At 28.0% G+C, this 13,367-nt stretch overlaps 1 long non-coding RNA gene across 1 annotated transcript; it reads left to right on the plus strand.

The window, feature by feature from the left end:
• The first annotated feature begins 7,813 nt into the window (after positions 1–7,813).
• Positions 7,814–9,965, plus strand: LOC145971613 (uncharacterized). The gene is made up of 3 exons (XR_014438904.1): positions 7,814–8,201; positions 9,311–9,487; positions 9,720–9,965. It is a non-coding gene; the product is annotated as an uncharacterized LOC145971613 (long non-coding RNA).
• The last annotated feature ends 3,402 nt before the right edge of the window (positions 9,966–13,367 follow it).

The following is a 13,367-nucleotide window of genomic DNA, read 5'->3' on the forward strand; positions in this document are numbered from 1 at the left end:
TGAGCATATTGTATTGTCGTAATGTTGTTGATATAAAAATGTGGTTCAAATATGTAATTCATGTATGTGATTTTTTTTACAAAATATCCTGACTATAGATTTCCTAAACGAAAAGTCTCCCAATTTCAAATAGATGTTTCATTGGCGTGGAACGGTTACGGCATGCAGTAGACACAATCTGAAATTGGGTCGAGTTAGAAACAACATTGCCAAACGGCCCTATTACCATTCCAATAAACGGTGATATCGATAGCGTTGCGTTAATTACAAATTCCTGATCCACCTACTAGTTTTAAGCGAGGCGTGTGTTACATCGCGCGTGACCATTCGTACGTTTAATTTAATGATACTCAAAGAGTTTATATTTCTGAACCATTTATCGATTGATGGCTTAATTCACCTCTTTAAAATTAATCCCAAAATGCTAAAATCAAAATAAAAAGATATATACGTAACTAAATATAATAGGATTATTAAATAACTTACTGCTAGTTTAATCAGAATAATTAATTTAAGAGATTATCTTCCTCATTTTGATTTATAAATAATTTCGGTCAAATTATTTAAATATATCAAAATCAAACGCGCACGTACGTACATAAATGTTATCATTGTTTCCTATTTTTAATCAAGAGAGAGAAAAATTTTCACAGAAGTATATTAAAAGGAATAAATTATTAGAGACGGATTTATATATCATATTGCCTCACGTCACATATTAATTAGCACGTAATTGTGTGTGTGGCGATCAGTACGATAAAAGGTAGCACAAGAGTGGACAGTCGCTCCAAAGCGCTCCACGATTAAGTGTTCCTATACATGAGTCGTGATAGTACATTCTTAAAGTTGCAAGACTTGAACGTTCTCAAGGTGAGTTTCGACGATCTATTTTCTGCGGTAAAGTTCGATTGTCACAAATTATCAAATTTTCACTTTCTCTGCGAGTCTCTCTTTCCCTCTGTCTTTCTTACTTGTCTTGCAAAAAATCTTATTTCTCATCTTATTACAAAAATTAATATGATACAATTTTATGTTTCCCCTTTGAAGTTTTTTCTCAATAATGTATCAAGTTTTCTCTAATGTCATCTTAAATGTCTTATTATTATAGAGAAGAGGCGAAGAGTGATTCGATGTAACAAATTCTTAATGTTTCATATAAATATAATGCCACGGAATTAATTGATAATGAGATAAAAGTATATTTATTTATATTATTTGTTTTTTACATTTATCATAGTTATTCACTCTACTCTTTTGATATGTGTATGTATTTACCTTAATATATCAAGAGATTCATTAAAACTGTGCGATATAATGGAAAAAAAGATATAATTTTTTATTGCCAACATCACCCTCGATATCATGGAATGAACATTATAAATCATACAAAGAGTCTTCCAGCGGTCTCTTGGGCCGTTCTGGTTGGGTTCTTTATATGAACCCAACTAAAATATATGGTATGTCACTTCAACCCCACCTTTAATCAGACCAATCATCTCGTTGTCCTTCTCAATCCATCAATCATACCAAGCTATCGCATCGCCACCAATCTTGATTCTCGATGAAGAATGTGTACAGGTGCGGGTATAGGACGCACCGAACCGATAACAACGCGTGATAAGAACGACCGTGTCTTGCAGCACCAAGGGTGATAAAGCGAGAATGGCATATGGGAAATTACACGTATTACCATTGAGTCTCTTCATTTTGATTCCCGTGACGTTTGTAATTACGTAAGTCTTCACTTTTTCAATGGAGAATGATAAATCAAGCTATTAAAAGCACTTAGTATAGTAGAGAGCAAAGATATATATTTTTAGAAATATATTTTTCAGTATAAATTGAAATTTGAACTATTACAGTCTCTGAAACAATTTTCCTCGAGCATTTAAACTTTGCGATTAGCTTGTTAACTTCCTAATCGCTATTTGTGTTATTCATAATGAGTCTTAACTGATTTATATCTCGTTTGTACTGTCAATCAATAATTCCTTTTCAAAATTAGATGTTAAATGTGATACGAAAAGTCAATACCAATTAAATCAAGTTTGATTATGCCAATCATTATCGACAATGAATCCGACAAAAATCCAATTAATATGCTTTTTTTATTTATTTTCAGAGAATCTTGAAAACTTGATCAGAATCTAATCACAGAAATGTATGCAAATTACTCTGATGACATCCATGTAATATAAAATTTTGAAGATTATGTTTTTCATTGAAAATAATATTGTGATTGAAAGAAAATTAAATATTATATTGATACAAAATACTATATTAATTATAAGATTTGCATATCAAAAATACTAGAATATATCTTTTTATATGAATAACACATGTAGTATTCTTTTAGAAAAAGATTAATTGGTTTAAATTTTACCTTACTTTATTCTAGTTAAAATAAATTATACCAGCAATTTGTAATATTTACAAAGAGTTTTATTTTTTAAAATAAAAATATATAAAATTTTAAAGAAGTAAGGCCCGGTTGCACCAACATTATTTTAGCTTTAAGCAAAACTTAAATATATGTCTGTCTTTATTTATTTAGAAAGAAAGATAAAGATAGACATATATTTAAGTCTCGTTTAAAGCTAAAATAACGTTGGTGCAACTGGGCCTAAATATTCTAAATATGTACGTAAATCGATTAATTAGAAATAAAGGATAAATTATTTTACATAAAACTAAATTATATTACTGTTATCCTGTATTTTAAAATATCTGTTTGAATAGCAAATGCAGAATTATTAACGATGAAAAGTTAATCATAAAAGAGCTCTGCGAGCGGTTGAGAAAATCGAAGAAACTTGATGCAAGCGTTTTATACACTCATACCACACGTTTATAGTTTATGAATGGTTCATGTTTCAGATACACTATATCAGTGCAATGGGACCATGTGGTACCTGGATTCCCTTATATATCAGAGACCGGCACACTATCACCGGAATCCTGCATATTTGCACAGTGCCTAAATATTGCAGCTCTTTTACGTATGTATATACGTTCAAAGTCAGAGATTAAATTAGATTTATCTCATACTTTAAGATCTAGATTTTGCAAAATAGTTAAAAAAATAGAAGTTAAAATGAAGAAGAAATCTAAATAAGATTTATTGCTAAATACGCACAAATATAAAAGAATTCTGTAGAAAATACTTAATACAAAATTTAGAAACAAAAATAATTCAAATAGCAATAAAATAGAAAATAAATAAATAATATCACAAACAGCATAATAGAAAAACAAAGGAAAAGAGAGAGAATTAGAAAAATGATTTTAGGTAAATTCTGTTTAGATATAAAAGAACAATTCGATTTGCATCTTCTACAGTTGGATGCTGCGTCTACATTAGGCATCGACAAGTACTGCAATGGCAAATAGAAAGAGGTCACGATCTCGTAAGCAGGAGAATTATTACAGTGACCGCATGCTGTGGTATCCTCGCTTGTTTCGGTCTAGACATACTCGCCAATTTTCAAGAGGCTCGCGTAATCGCCGCTCACATGGTGGGAGCGATGACTTGCTTCTCTGCTGGTACTCTCTATTTCTGTTTTCAGGTACATCATAATATGGATTATTATACCAAAATAGGTATTCTCGCGAAAAACATTAATTTATCAATAATATTGCAACCATTTTTTGACGCAATGATCGTTTAAACATTTATCTTTAAAGCAGTATCAAAGTAGCTAGAAGTAATGGATAACTTTTATATAAAAAAAATAATTTTATCGTCATGAAATAATTATTATAATTATTTTAGACATATTTGAGTTATAAAATGGTGCCAGCTCTGAACGGCACGATTGTCGTTTATGTGCGCGCAATTCTTTCGGCTCTCACATTGATATTGACGGTTGCTACAATCATTCCTGGTTATATCTCGATGTCTGAATTTCAAGGTAAGCAAATGAGTATTATAAATTATAACTCATCGTTATAACAAGTATATACTCATCAAGATTCCGCAATCATTCATATGCAAAACAGCTAGATTATCATTCAAAGTTCATATCATTTAAAAGTTGTGTACAAACGCTAATGTGTACTCATATATAATATTTTTAACATCATACATACTTAAATAAAATCGTTAAAAAATTAGTCTTATCATTAAATAAAGTTAAAATGCTATAGCTTAAATATTTTTAATTATAAGATGCTCAGACAGTAAATAAGTACTAAGAATAAATAAAATGAGAATTTAACTTGTTGCAGGTAATGATTACAAGAAGTGGCTACCAGCAGACGGTGGTTGGGGCTGGCATGTGGCGAGTACTACATGCGAGTGGATTCTCGCGATAGTCTACTGCGCATTTCTTCTGACATTCGTTCTGGAATTTCGATTAATTAACTTTGAAGACCCTGTAGTTACGGTATCACAATTAATTACCATAGTAGTGATTTTTTTTTCGTTTAAAAAGTTACGCTAAAATATCGGCTCTCTTTGCATTTGTTAAATTCTTTCCCGAAGTTCATAAACTTCTAATGAATAATTTTATATGATATTTACTGCTACTGTGTATGTCTTTTTTGCTACAAATTTTTTGATTAAATTCTTTAGAAATTTCAGAACTTAAAAGACTATTTTCTATCAAAACTTTTTTAATATTTATTATTAAGTATTGTTATTATTATTTGTAAAATCTAGTTAAATTAAAATTGAATTAAATTTAATTACAGAATAAAATTCTCTATATACATTTACAGTAATAAATTAATTATCAAAATAAAATTTTAATTATCAAAAATTGTTTGAATTGTTTTTTAAATAAAAAAGTATATACATGGAAGTACTCAAAAATAACTAGAATTTATGTATAAAAAATTAACAGCTTGCCAAAAAATTGATTTCTTCATCATCCTTGAAATAATTCCCTGCGGCATTTATGCAAAAATCCCAACGCGATTTTAAATATTCGATATAATAGAGAAGATTTCTAGATATTGCTAAATAAGACACTGAGAACGATTTCCAGTGCTTCTGATCATTAACATCGCGTTGAAATAGTTGTACAAATGTCATGGAGGATTTCGAAATTGATGAAGGCCACTAATTTTTTTGGTAAACTGTTAAGTTTTTGTATACTTATTATTTTTGAATACCCCTTCGTATATTGATATTTGCTTGTCAAGAAAAAATTAATTTCGAATTTATTAAGAACTAAGAATTTTGTATTTTACAAAGAGAGACTGTGATTGTGAGCATTTTGTATATACACATTTATTTTTATTTTTCTGCATGATTGTCAACAAATTATAATTATAGATAATGAAATGTATGACAAAAATATATGTTCCACGCATTAATTTTATAAATAATTTTGTTTTAGTTAATGTATTTGGATAAAATCGAGAATACAGCGACGTCGCACAAAACAGAAGCGACAACGTCACAAGACACATAATTTCTTCTCTACATCAACTTGTCAAGCTTCCGCTAGTTATATAGTACTTAACTATATTTAGTCCAATATTCTATCTCTCTAATATATCTTATATCTCTGACAGTTACCATACATTATCGTAAAAAAAATAATAAAGCAATGAGAAATTAACAAGATGTTATATATATATATATATATGTATATACACATATATTGCATATAATATATATACATATTGCAAAATGTGTCAAAAAAAGCAATAATTAAGTCATGCCATAAAGCTAAAAATGACGTGTAAATTTTCTACATCTGTAAAAAACAAAATACACAAAAAAATTATTAAGAATGTTATGTATAATACTGAAAAATTATTAAGGGGAAGCTATGTATAATACTATCAAATAAGAAGAAAAGAATTATATGTGTTATATACTTTGACTTTCACTTCCTTAAAACTTTATTCTACTCTAACAATACTATTAATTTAAATACAGTTGTAAAACACGTTATAATTATATAGCTAGTGAGAGATAATTATATGCAATTATCAAAAATCGAAACATCATATCAGAATAGCGCAAATGCAAACAAAGAAATTTAAGATTCATATCGTCAATTATAAGTAATTATGAAGCTTAATTACAGCAATCAACGTCTGTTTTAATAACTTTAATTATTATATTAATGTGTGCAATTATATTCTTATACAAACATATATATAATAATAAAACTTATTTTATAAAATAATCTGAAATTACATCAAATAAGATAAAGAAAAATTATCTTTTGTCGTCATTCTTTATTTAATATCTGCATTATAATAATTTTTGTTATAAATTTTTCTTAATAAATATTTATTAAACAAGAAATATACTGTAAGAATAATTTATTACATATATGATTACTTTTTGACATTTATAATTTTCCATATATGTAATAATAATATAAATGACTTTATATAATTTTGACCATTTATATATTTGTAATATTGTTTATAAAGAATAATTTTCTTAATTCTTAAAAATAGAAGAAAAAATAAAAAAATTAAAAATAAATATAATATATTTAACATAATTTATACATCAACACAATCTCTGTTGTTCCAACATTTTTAAAAGAATATCAATAGATATTCTTCCAAAAATGTTTGGAAAATAATATCACTTTCTGTAATTAATTGATTAACCGGGGAGAATATTTAAAAAGTATATGTTTATATGATAATTATTTTGTTATATCTAAAGGTCTCTTTAGATGATCTATAATTCGAAAGAAAGACAAAAAAAATTAAAAAATTCATGTATCATGTAATATAGATATTTGCAATTATTTAAAATATATATACATATATATATATATATATATATATATATATATATATATGATTATATATAATTTACATGCTATTTACATACATCTCATTAAAAAACAATTCACTTAATAAAAACATTGTGTGTAACATATACAAGAAACTATTTATAAAAAAAGAAAATACTAATCAAATAATTCACCAAAGATATTTTTAATTTCAATAATTCAAAGTTAATGATAAATGATAGGAATCGTACTGATATTATCATATGATAAGATCTCCTTTCATAATAAAAGGAATCGCATCTATCGAATGAAAGTAAATTATCGATAACATGCAATACGTGCTAATATGCAACACGTGCTATATATGCTAAAATACTTGAATATTTATAGATACAACTGGATATAACAATATCAATACTAGTACTTGTAAGTAATTTTTGTTGTATATTTGTATATTATATATAAACACTTTCTATTATTATACAATTTTTTATCTTTCAATTTTTTGAGTTTTTCAAATGTTCGAAAGAATAAATCTTTATCCTGTTTATCTTAATTTTACTGTTATATTTTCCAATTTAGCAATAAGAATAATAATTGCACAAATATTTAATAAAGAGTTTAAATTTAAAAATAAAATAAAAATTATTTTATTTTATTTTGCTTCTCCAATAATGATTTAATGTAAAATCAAGGGATATGAACAGAATGGAGTAATCCTATAATTATTATATTTGTTTTAATATTGCAATAAGAAAGAAAGTTTAAATTTTCTATTCTTATTTTCTAAAAGAATGATAATCTTGAAATTATTTTAATTAACTTTAATTTTGCATAAAAAATATTATAGAATTCAAGACTCACATGTATTCCTATATATTTAGCTTAATTTATATATTTTTGCAAATTATGGCATAATCTCACTCTTTCTCGATTTAAACAAAATTACATTGAATTGATAACTTTGTTTTTAAATAGTCATCGCTATTAAGCCCAAGAGTGCGAGCGACGAACACATCATAGTGACGAAAAACGTGCTGAGAATGTGGTAGGAGATATAGTCGTTGGCGAATGTGCTGGTCAGACAGTAACGACGCCGACAGCGCCGGCGACGACGGTCCGACGCGGCGCAGCTGCCGAGAGCGTCGTTTTCGTTGACGCAACATCGATCGCGCACCTCGACGGGTCATAGCCTTCACATTTCCCGACGAGTTCCAACGCAATCCTACAAAGTTTTGCCTTTCGAAAAAATTCAAACGAGACAGCTGACAAGTGCGCCTCTCTCACCTAAAATTTCTAATTGCGCGTAAAATTCTATTCGCCGCAACTTCCGATATATATATGCTTCGCAAAGTGAATATATCATACGAAGAGCTCCGACTCCGACAAGTCTCGGCAACCCTACGAATGAAGGAGTAGAGAAGGAACGGGAGGGATCCATTGTTTTCAGGGTGCAAATTCTTTGTGCGTTGCCCGATGTGTCGTCGAGTGCGTCTTATGGCAAATTCAATTTTAATTTTTCAAATAACACGGAAATAATAATAGAAAATTAATTAACGAAATCTTTTTTCTATAACTGTGCGTATCATAATAACACAGTAAACACGAATGTATAAACTATCTCTTTCGCACTGTTGCACGCTCTATTATAAATATCACCGATATATCATTCATTCATTTTATTTTTAGTATGACGAGCGGAAAGCGACAACGGGAAAATGTTATTTAACTGGGGATTTCTAGTTTGTCATATCCGCTTGCATCTTGTATGTGTAGCTTTTCGCTTAACCGCACGCTTCACTGTTTCACGCAGACAACGCCCGTGTGACAGTTCGCACGTTCATTAAACGTGACGTGTCGCAAACGTTATTATCAGCACGGTATTATTTACATAAGCATAATGTAGTCTTCTTGCAATCTTTTCAGTATGAATTTCTAATGCGCAATAGATTATGACTGTCATTATTATCGAATTTATCAAGGTGTTCATTAGTATAGGCTGTGTAAAGTCCACAATGTGTAGACTCTATTTGTTGCCACACATGTACTACTGACGATGTTATATTCCTATATTTAAAAAATTCTCTCTTTTTGACATTTTCCTCAATATATGTTTGCTTTGATGTCTTTTAATTTCCATTTCAACCACTTGAAACTGTTATCTTTGTGTGTGAAACTTCATTATTTATTATTATAATAATTTATATAATTTTTATTATTGACATATATTTTATTATACCTACTTTTAATGATAATTCACATCTTATTAAATAACTATTTTTAAAAATCTCGATTCAAATTACAAAATTAGTTCGATGTAAAAGCTTAATTATAAATTTTATTATAAAACTTAATTATAAATCTTCGAAATAGAAGAGACAAAGATTTATGTAATGTAATTAAATTATTGTTTAAATTAATGTATACTTAATAATATTATAATATTAGTAATAATAAATCTGCTTGTGCCACTAGAAGCAAATATGTATGATTAAAATTAAATTAAAAATTAAGTCAAAAAGGTATCAGTTTCAAATGGTTACTAATTATGATAAAATTTTAATGTTAAAATCTGTTTTCTTATATCCACATAAAAGAGTTAAACTTCTTCTCAAAGATGACTTCAACTTCCCAAATTTCTTATCAAAGATATCGCAAACGTAAGCTTTCTTAGCAGCTCCTCCGGCTATTCCGATTATGATTTGCAAGAAATGACAAAGGGAATTCTTCGATATAAGGATAAAGTCATGGACAAAATGATTGATGTATTTAATGTACGTGGCAACTGAGAGATAAATTCATAAATTGCGGACATTACAAATGCATTTAATGAAAATAAAAATGTTTTTTATCGCTTTCAAAATTTATAACTTAATATGCATTTAAGAAAAAAGTCGGTTAAATTTTTATTAGAAAATATAGCGTTGTAAATTACTGAATTACATGAAATTATATAAGAGAGAATGTAAAATTGCGCATAATTTATTATATAATTACATTTTACAGCTATATAATTCTTCAAATAATACATAACAGTATGTAAAAAACACGATGTTATATAATCTTCACGATATTATTTAAGCTACGTAAAAAATTATTTAAAAATATTATTCGTAAATCACATTTGTAGTGAAAATTATTGTCGATCATAAACATAGAAGTATCACTTATCTCTCTCGCACAAATAAAATTAATTGCAATATATTATAAAATCATATATTGTTTGTTAAAAAAAATAACGACAATTATTTCTCTTGCAGAACTCATTGAGGGAATATTAATGGCAATTGAATCACAGTGCTGTCGTCGATTTAGACGTTGCAGAGATTGATACATAACGAAGAGACAAAAAGGCCTATGAATAGCCAACAAGGAATATGAATGATCGTAATTCGTCGGCGGCTGCATCGACGCAAGACTCTTTTCGATAACGGTGTCGATCGCAGACGTCGACGATTAACATCAACATTACCGGCTTTAACATTGACAACGACATTGAAATCATGGACAAACAAGAATTCTTTGCTAATCTACATTATCTGCCTATCGCCGTTTTTATCTCCTTACCTACGATCTTCATTTTAACGTAAATCTAATCGTGTTTATAAATCATTAAGAAATTTATATATTAATAGGTTCATATGTATATATTTTTTAAAGCAACTTGATATCTACTATTGTCTTATTTACCTATTAGTATTTAATTATTATTCTTTCGGTAAGCAGGATTGATTGGAACTTTGATGGAATTTCCGCATCAAAAATAAATTTTTCAAATATTATTATATTTAAATTTAACAAATCATCCAATTTATAGTCATATACTACACTTATATATTAATATATTACATATACATATATTTACTTATTTCTTTGTAGCCTTTATATTATTATTATCATTATTACTTTCTTTTGATATAAATAAAAAAGAAGCATTAAAATAATTCTTAAACTTTTATACTTTTATCTTTAGTTCTGTTAATGGAATTTAATAATAAATAATAAGTAATTTTTATATAAAAGTAATAATAATAAATAATTTTTATAAAAGACTATTTTATATCCATAATTTGCAGATATGTAATCGCTGTTTTACTAGGACACGTGGAAGCTGGTTTTCCTTACATCTCCGATGCAGCAACTTATGCACCAGAAAGTTGCATTTTCTCTCAAACTGTCAATCTAATTGCTATTCTCAGTAAGTAAAATAGCACGATATTTTTTATCAAAAATGACACCCTTGATGCATACATATATTTTATATCATGCCAACTACTAATATTGTCCAGAAATATTCAAGTAGCAATTTATAACGGGCAATTTTTTCAATTGTATTAAAAACAACAAAGTTTCGATGTGCAATTAAAAAGTGATGATGTGATAAGAGAGATTAAGAATTTTACGATAACAAAAAAATTATTATATATATGTTTATTATTAATAAACATTCATAATATATAAATATTCGATAAAATACAACTGTGTCACTTATATGTTGCAGTGTTTTTTATGATCTACGTAAGATATTTCCAAGTTAAAGAATGCACCAACACCTTTGGTTCACCAACTTCCTTGCCGAAGTGGAATCATTGGGCCTTAATATTCGGTCTCACATCAACCGCTGGTCTATCCATTGTCGCCAATTTTCAAGAAACTTCAGTAATTGTAGTTCATCTCATCGGCGCAGTGCTTTGCTTTGGAGGTGGTACCGCGTATTTTTGGACCCAGGTTCGTATTAGAAGGTCACTATTCATAGCAAGTGATTTCGCTAAATACTTCTTGATATCAAGATTTAATTACACATGGCACTAGATGATATTTAAAGAATATAACAGCCTTATAATTTATGAAATTATTAAAATTATATAGGAATAAAATTACCGCCGAATGAATTTATAAACTCATAAATTTAAGAAACGAAATTTAAAATTAACGAGATGTTTTATAAGGACTTTGTTCTTTCTCAAAAAATGGTCTTAGAATTATATATTTATATTTATATTTTATACACAAGAAAAAAATAATGTTGAATCATCAACATCAGTGTAATTAAAATTTATTTTCAATAACATTATTAATCAAATAAAAAATCAGTATCATAGTGTATTGATTTGATTAATAATGTTATTGAATTAATAAAATAAATTCCAATTATATATTGATGTTGTTGATTCAACATTATCTTTTTCTCAAAGTATTTACGTTAAACACACATAAAGTTTTCGTAATATGCATATAAATCACAATAATTTTTTTTACAGGCCGTATGTTCATTTTACTTGCACCCGTCAGGATGCTCGTTACGACTCGCGCATTTTCGCACAGCATTATCGACCTTCTGTACAGTGTGCTTTTTCGTGATCCTCATCACAGGCGTGCTGGCCCATCTCGCCTATAAAGGTTAGTCCGTTTATTTTCTATTTTACATCTTATTACATTAACATTTAAATTTTACTCTATACTAGGAACGAATCCTCGGAAATGGTACAAAGAAGACGGCGGGTGGGAATTACATGTAGCTAGCACGGTAACCGAATGGCTTTGTGCAATGGCATTTTGCGCTTATATTCTAACGTTCACGGAAGAATTTAGAGACATTAGGATAAGTCCTCCAAAGGTGTGTAACTATAATAACAATATATTTTAATAAAGTAACTAAGTATTTTTTTGTGCTTTCTAAAAGAAATGTCTAACTCTTTTGAAGACAGAAAATAAAATGATAAATATAACATAATGTTTCATTGAAAATCTCAAAAATATTTAATATATGTTCCAACTCGTAATTAATAAAATGCGTATTACAGAGCCGCAAACATTTTTATTTTCTTTTAGTAACAATCAAATATTAACGTATCTATTTCTTTATTACTAATTATTATACAGGGTTTGCCAAAAGTGTGGAAACCCCTTAATATTTCGAAAAATACGCATTTTTAAAAAAAATGTTTCATACAAAAGTTATAGGGTTTTATGTGGCGCATTACACAGCAACATTATTATGACCTCGAATAGCGTTGTCAAGGTTATGTGAAGGTCACCTCCAACTTTTTAAATGGGACACCCTATATGCTTTTGCATATTCTTGTAGCTTATCTCGAGAGCTTTCCAAAACACTATAATTAAGTTAGTTTTCATTAAGTACTTTCCGAGTTATGAGGCTTGAAATCATTTCTTAATTTTACATAAACCGTAAAATATCTAGTAAAATATTCATTTTTCGATTATCTTACCTTAATACTTTTATGTACAAAATAATGAGAGGAATCAATTGGTGTAAAGAAAAAACATAGTTGTTTTAAAAAAAAAATATGTAATTGTTAATTGCAAATTACATATTTTTTCTTAGAAACAACTATGTTTTTTCTTTACACCAATTGATTCCTCTCATTATTTTGTACATAAAAGTATTAAGGTAAGATAATCGAAAAATGAATATTTTACTAGATATTTTATGGTTTATGTAAAATTAAGAAATGATTTCAAGCCTCATAACTCGGAAAGTACTTAATGAAAACTAACTTAATTATAGTGTTTTGGAAAGCTCTCGAGATAAGCTACAAGAATATGCAAAAGCATATAGGGTGTCCCATTTAAAAAGTTGGAGGTGACCTTCACATAACCTTGACAACGCTATTCGAGGTCATAATAATGTTG

The sequence above is a fragment of the Camponotus vicinus genome, unplaced genomic scaffold (assembly GCF_025532165.1).
Source record: "Camponotus vicinus isolate PSW18456_S1 unplaced genomic scaffold, iyCamVici1.0 SCAF_5, whole genome shotgun sequence".
Lineage (NCBI taxonomy): Eukaryota > Metazoa > Arthropoda > Insecta > Hymenoptera > Formicidae > Camponotus > Camponotus vicinus.